Genomic DNA, 5949 nt, shown 5'->3' on the forward strand with positions numbered 1-5949 from the left:
TGACGCCTGCTGGCCACTGACTGAGCAAGTCACTTTACCTCTCTGGGCTTGTTTCCCTAAGTCTAAAACAGGAGGAATCATCCCTCATCTTATTACCTCCTTGGGGAAAGGGGAAAGTATACGAAAATGACAGAAGCGCTTTCTAGAACACCAGAAATCCATGGTTAGAGAAGAAATGTGAAAACTCATTTTCTCCTTAGGCGGACACAGGCTGGGCTTCCCCTGCTGCTTGCTTCCCTGGAGTCAGGGTTTTTTCTTCAATGTGCATACCCAATTTTTATTGACACAGAGTACAAACTCTGATTCTCTGGGTCTGGGATGTAGCCCGAGGGCTGCACTGCTGGCGATCCTAGTGTTTCCCATGCTCTGCTTCAGCGACCACAGTAGCAAGGGACAGGTGAGCAAAGAAAAGACATGCCTGACTTGCATCTCAGCACTGCCTCTTACACTGTCAGAACTCAGGGAACCGGTTCACTTCTCTGAACTCCACTTTCCGAACTATAAAGTGGGAGTGAGGCCTTGTCGTCGTCAGTATTACAAATCCAAGAACAAACGTCATCGTGAACAATGTGAAGTACTTAGAAGAAAGCAGAGATTGTGCTGGTCAGTTCTCTGTACCAGGAGGAGCATGCCACTGCAATTTCTTCCTTTGGTCACTAGAGGTCACCGTTGCGTAATTTCTGCGCATGAGAGGGAGGAGCCTTGAGCCCCAGAGGAGACGCCTCTGAGTCACCAGGGTCCCCCGTGATTGGACAGCTGCCTGGAACTTCTACGTGAAACCCCTATTCCCGGACAGGGCCATCTCTACATCATGGCCAACAACCTAGTGGGGGAATCGGACCAATCAAACCATCACAGAAACTAATAGCGTAAAGTCCATGTGCTAGATGTATATTAGATATTGCCAATCCAGATTTGGTAATAATTCACTGCTGATGAAAAAATTTCTTAAAAATAAATGAGAGCCCCTTCTAGTTGCTAGATGGGATGCTGCCACATTCACAAATTGCTCAACAAAGCCAATTACATCTTTGAAAAAATAAATAAAATAAAAGTTTCAGTAGGTATGGAAGAAGGCCAGAGACAGTTTAGGCAGGAAGGCAGACACCCCAACCTCCAAACATTGTGTTTGGGGGGGGTGGGCGGGGAGTGTTAGAGGAGAATGGGCTGGCAGGCACAGGATCCATTCATTCAGTCATTTTGCTTCTGCTTTTCCTTTTTTTAAAATTGTTGACACTATTACAGATGTCTCCTATGCCTCCCCTTTGCCCCCTGCCCCCTACCCTGAGATCTTCACCATATTGCTGCCTGTGTCCATGGGCTATGCATATATGCATATATGTTCTTCGGCTAATCTCTTCTAGTCCCCCAACCCCTCCCCTCTGAGAACTGTCAGTCTGTTCCATGTATCCATGTCTCTGGTCCTATTTTGTTCATCAGTTTATTTTGTTCATTAGATTCCACATATGAGTGAGATCATGTGGTATTTGTCTTTCTCTGACTGGCTTATTTCACATAGCTTAATATTTTCCAGGTCCACCCATGCTTTCATAAAGAGTAAGGTCCTTCTTTACAGCTGCATAGTATTCCACTGCGTCAAGATACCATGGCCTTTTTATCCACTCGCCTACTGATGGGCACTTGGGCTGTTTCCAGATCTTGGCTATTGTAAATGGTCATTTTTCCATTGAAAATGAAATGGATGTGTTTCCATGTCAGCATGTAAGAAGCATGGAAATGTTCCCTCCATCCTAACACCAAGCAGGAGAGTCATCAACTCTCCTGTAAGGCTAGTCAGGTTACAACGCACACCACTGCCCCCTAAATTGGAAAGAGTGAAATAATACAGCAGAACCTCACAGGCAGAAACTTGCATGGGAACCAGCCCCACAGAAACCCGAACTGTCGTCCGATGAATTGCCGCAGGCTCCGAGGACAAGTTTGAGAGGGAACAGCTCCAGGGGCCCCCGCCATGCTGGACTGGAGCACCTTTGTGCACTTTGCCTCCCGGAACTCTAGCAGGCTCTCACTGTAGACGGAATAATCCCTTCGTGCTTCTGGGAGGCGGGGCAAAAGGAACTACTTTGCAAAGTTCCAGAGCACGCTGTTCTTCTTAACAAGATATGGCCCTCAAAAGAAACTCAGATTTTAACCATAGCCTACCCAGCTCCCCAGCCTGATGGAGCTAGGGGCAGGGAAACACCCAATTCCAGCCAGCAGCCACGCAACGGCATAGAGGGGCACTGAGACGCACACTGCGGTCTGTGGTGCGGGAGCGTGCGGGGTTGGCAGAAGGGACATCTAATTATAGGACCATACAGCGTTGCCGCTGCCCCCACATCTTGCCCCCACGGTACCAAGGCCTCAGCCACTCCCTTTACCCGGTACATCACGTCCAGCCCTCAAGAAAAAAATAGCAAGGCACACTAAAGGGTAAAGGCATACAAAAGAGCAAGCATGAGAGCTAGACCTAGGCAGGGATGTCAGGATTATTACACCAGGAATTTGAAACAACTATGATTAACATGCTAAGGGCTCTAGTGGATAAAGCAGACCACGTGGAAAAACAGACAGGCAGCGTAAACAGAGAAGTGAAAAATCTAAGAAGGATTCAAAACTAAATACCTGAGATAAAAAGCACCATTAGAGAGATGGAAAAAATGCCTTTGATGGGTTTCTTGGTAACCCTGGATACACCTAAGGGAAGAATCTGAGCTTCAGGGTATCTCAACAAATACTTCCCAATCTGAAAAGCAAACAGAAAAAAAAAAGAGTCAAAAAAGAATGGAAAAGAAAGTCCAGAACAACTACTAAAAGAGTAACATATGCATAATGGGAATACCACAGGGAGAAGAGAAAAAGGAACAGAAAATATATTTGAATCAAGAATGACCGAAAATTTCCCCCAAATGAATGTCAGACACCAAACCACAGAGCCAGGAAGCAGGATAAATGCCCCCAAATATGACCCCTAGTTATTTCAAAAAAAATTTTAAATCAAAGATTAAAAGAAAATCCTGGAGCCTTGGCTGGTGTAGCTCAGTGGATTGAGTGTGGGCCTGCAAACCAGAGGATCGTGGTTCGATTCCCAGTCAGGGCACATGCCTGGGTTGCAGGCCAGTTCCCAGCAGGGGACACATGAAGAGCAACCATACAGTGATATTTCTCTCTCTCTCTTCTTTTCTTCCCTTCTAAAGATAAATAAATAAAATCTTTAAAAAAAATTTTTAAATAAATTAAAAGAATAGTTGAAAATGAGAATTTCCCAGAAAGCAGAACAGAAAAACTAAAGAGATGGGAAAGAAGAGATAAGAAAATTAGAGTTTCAACTGAGGTCCAACATCTGTCTAACAGAAATTCCAGAAATAGAGAACAGAGAATTGGGGGAGGAGGAGAGAAGAGGGACATTCTCAAAGAAATCACTCAAGAAAAGTTCCCGGAACTGAAAGAGATGCATCTCCACCCTTAGGCCAGTCAACTGAATTTCAAGAGCTGCACACCGGGCAGTGAAGAGAAAATGTTAAAGATTTTCTGAGCTGCAGGGAGGGAGGGCATGCCTTTTAGCATCCACTGCAACTAGAAGATAACTATGCCTCCATCATTTTAAGTGAAAATTTTCCAAATAGCTTTCAGTATACAACCAAACGCTCAATCAGGTGTGAGGCTAAGCTACACCTACTTCTACCCTGCTGGGTGGCTCACTTGGCTGGACCGTGGGGGCTGCAGGTCAGGGAACATACAAGAATCAACCAATGAATAAGGGGAACAACAAACTGATATTTTCTTCTCTCTTCCTCCTTTTCTCTCTCTCTAAGATCAATTTTAAAAAAAAGAAAGAAAGAAATGTCAAATGTCATCATAGCAAATACCCAGCACAGTAGTAAACAATATTGACATACTCATAACAAAGTGCATACTCAGACTATACTTTCAGGGATCATTTCTATAACTGGTTCAAGTATTATTTGATTATTTAATCCTAAAAGTTCCCTTGTGACACATAACCTCATTTTTAAAAGGGCGGGGGGGGGGCAGCCCTGGCTGGTGTAGCTCAGTGGATTGAGCACGGGCCTGTGAACCAGAGGATCGCGGTTCGATTCCCAGTCAGGGCACATGCCTGGGTTGCAGGTCAGTTCCCGGTTCCCAGCAGGGGACGAATGAGAGGCAACCATACATTGATATTTCTTTCTCTTTCTCTCTCCCTCTCTCTCTTTCCCTTCCCCTCTAAGGTAAATAAATAAGAAGAATTTTTTTAAATTAAAATTAAAATTAAAAAATAAAAATAAAAACAAAATAAGGGGGGAAGGGACTTCAGGTGCAGGTGTGAGAAAACTAAATCGTTAGTAAATACTGCTTTTAAAACCAGGAAACAGCATTCTGAGCACACTAGTTAAAACACTGAGAAAAACTGCCAAAAGAAACAGCTTGAAAGAGCTGGATGCGGACATCAGGACTAGACCGAGGTGGGCAGGGCTGGGACAAAGGACTGCTGGCATCGGATAAAAGCTTTTTAGTGCCCCTGGGTTTTTTTAACTTCATGCATGACTAGTTTGATTTTTAAAACTTAAAATTCTTTTTCTCACCCTGGTGCATACAAGAGTCAGCCAAGGAATGTGTCAGTGAATGGAACAGTGAATCTCTCTCTCTCTCTCTCTTTCTCTCTCTCTCTCTCTCTCTCTCTCTTCCCCCACCCCCCCACCCCATCTGTCCCTCTTCCTCTCTGTCTCTCAAATCAACAAATAAAAGAAACTTTTAAAATTTTAAAAGATTTTCTTTATTTCTAGAGAGGAGAGAGAGAGAGGGAGAGAAACACTGATGTGGGAGAAAAACATCAGTTGGTTGTCTCCCCCATGCCCCCATGCAGGGGGACCTGGCCTGCAACCCAGGCATGTGCCCGGACAGGGAACTGAACTGGTGACCTTTCAGTTTGCAGGATGATGCCCAACCCACAGAGTTGGGGCAAACCAACCAACCAGTCAAGGCAAAACAAATAGCTTAAAATCATTTTTAAATATGAGAGGTAAAAATTGAATGCCTACAATAATAGGCCATGTTCAAATTCTCGCTTTGCTGCTTATAATGAGGCCTTAAGCAGCTATTTACACTCTTTGGGGCTTGATGTCTGCATCTATCTATCACAATCTTTGTTGTAGCTGAGACTGCCTGGCCCCTCCTCATTCTCAGATAACAGCAGAACTCATGAAATAATTGGAAGAAAATGTATTATTATAGCCTACCGCCAGTTCCTGACACAGAAATCCTAAAACCCTTGTAATTTGCTAAATGGTAAGAGTGTCCTTTGTTCTAACGAAGCAACTCATGCATTATCAAGTGTTAGTCATCGAAAAGACCAAGCCATGCTTAGAAGCGTAGGATTTTCTGACCCACCCTCCATCCTCTGGGGTAGGGGGAGAAGGGCTGGAGATTGAGTTGATCATTGACCACACCTACGTGATGAAGCTGCCATAAAAATTCTAGAAGAGTGTGCTTGAGAGAGCTTCTGAGTTGGTGAATGCAGCCAGTTCTAGGAAGGCAGTGCGTCCCCAACGCTCTGGAACAGAAGCTCCTGCCCTTGGGGCCCTCTGTACCTCTGTCTGTGTACCTGTTTACCTGGCCGTTCATCCGGGTCCTTTATTGTATCCTTCGTAATAATATGGCGAACGATCATAAATGTTTCCCTGAGTTTTGTGAGACATTCTAGCAAATCGTTGACCCCTGAGGTGCGAGTCATGGGAACCCTGATTTGTCACCGGTCACCAGATTCGAGTGGAGGGGTGGAACTAAACACCACCCCTCCAAGAGGGGCTTGACAAAGAATCTGTGGCCATCATTATCTACCATATCATCTGAAAAATATGCATAAATATTTAGCTTAAAGGGTGGTTTCCAGAATTACACTGAGTTTGTAAAAAGTGCCTTAGGATAAATAGCAAAGGATAACAAAGGATA

The sequence above is a fragment of the Sturnira hondurensis genome, unplaced genomic scaffold (assembly GCF_014824575.4).
Source record: "Sturnira hondurensis isolate 20B ecotype Veracruz unplaced genomic scaffold, ASM1482457v3 Scaffold0003090, whole genome shotgun sequence".
NCBI classification, from domain to species: Eukaryota; Metazoa; Chordata; class Mammalia; order Chiroptera; family Phyllostomidae; genus Sturnira; species Sturnira hondurensis.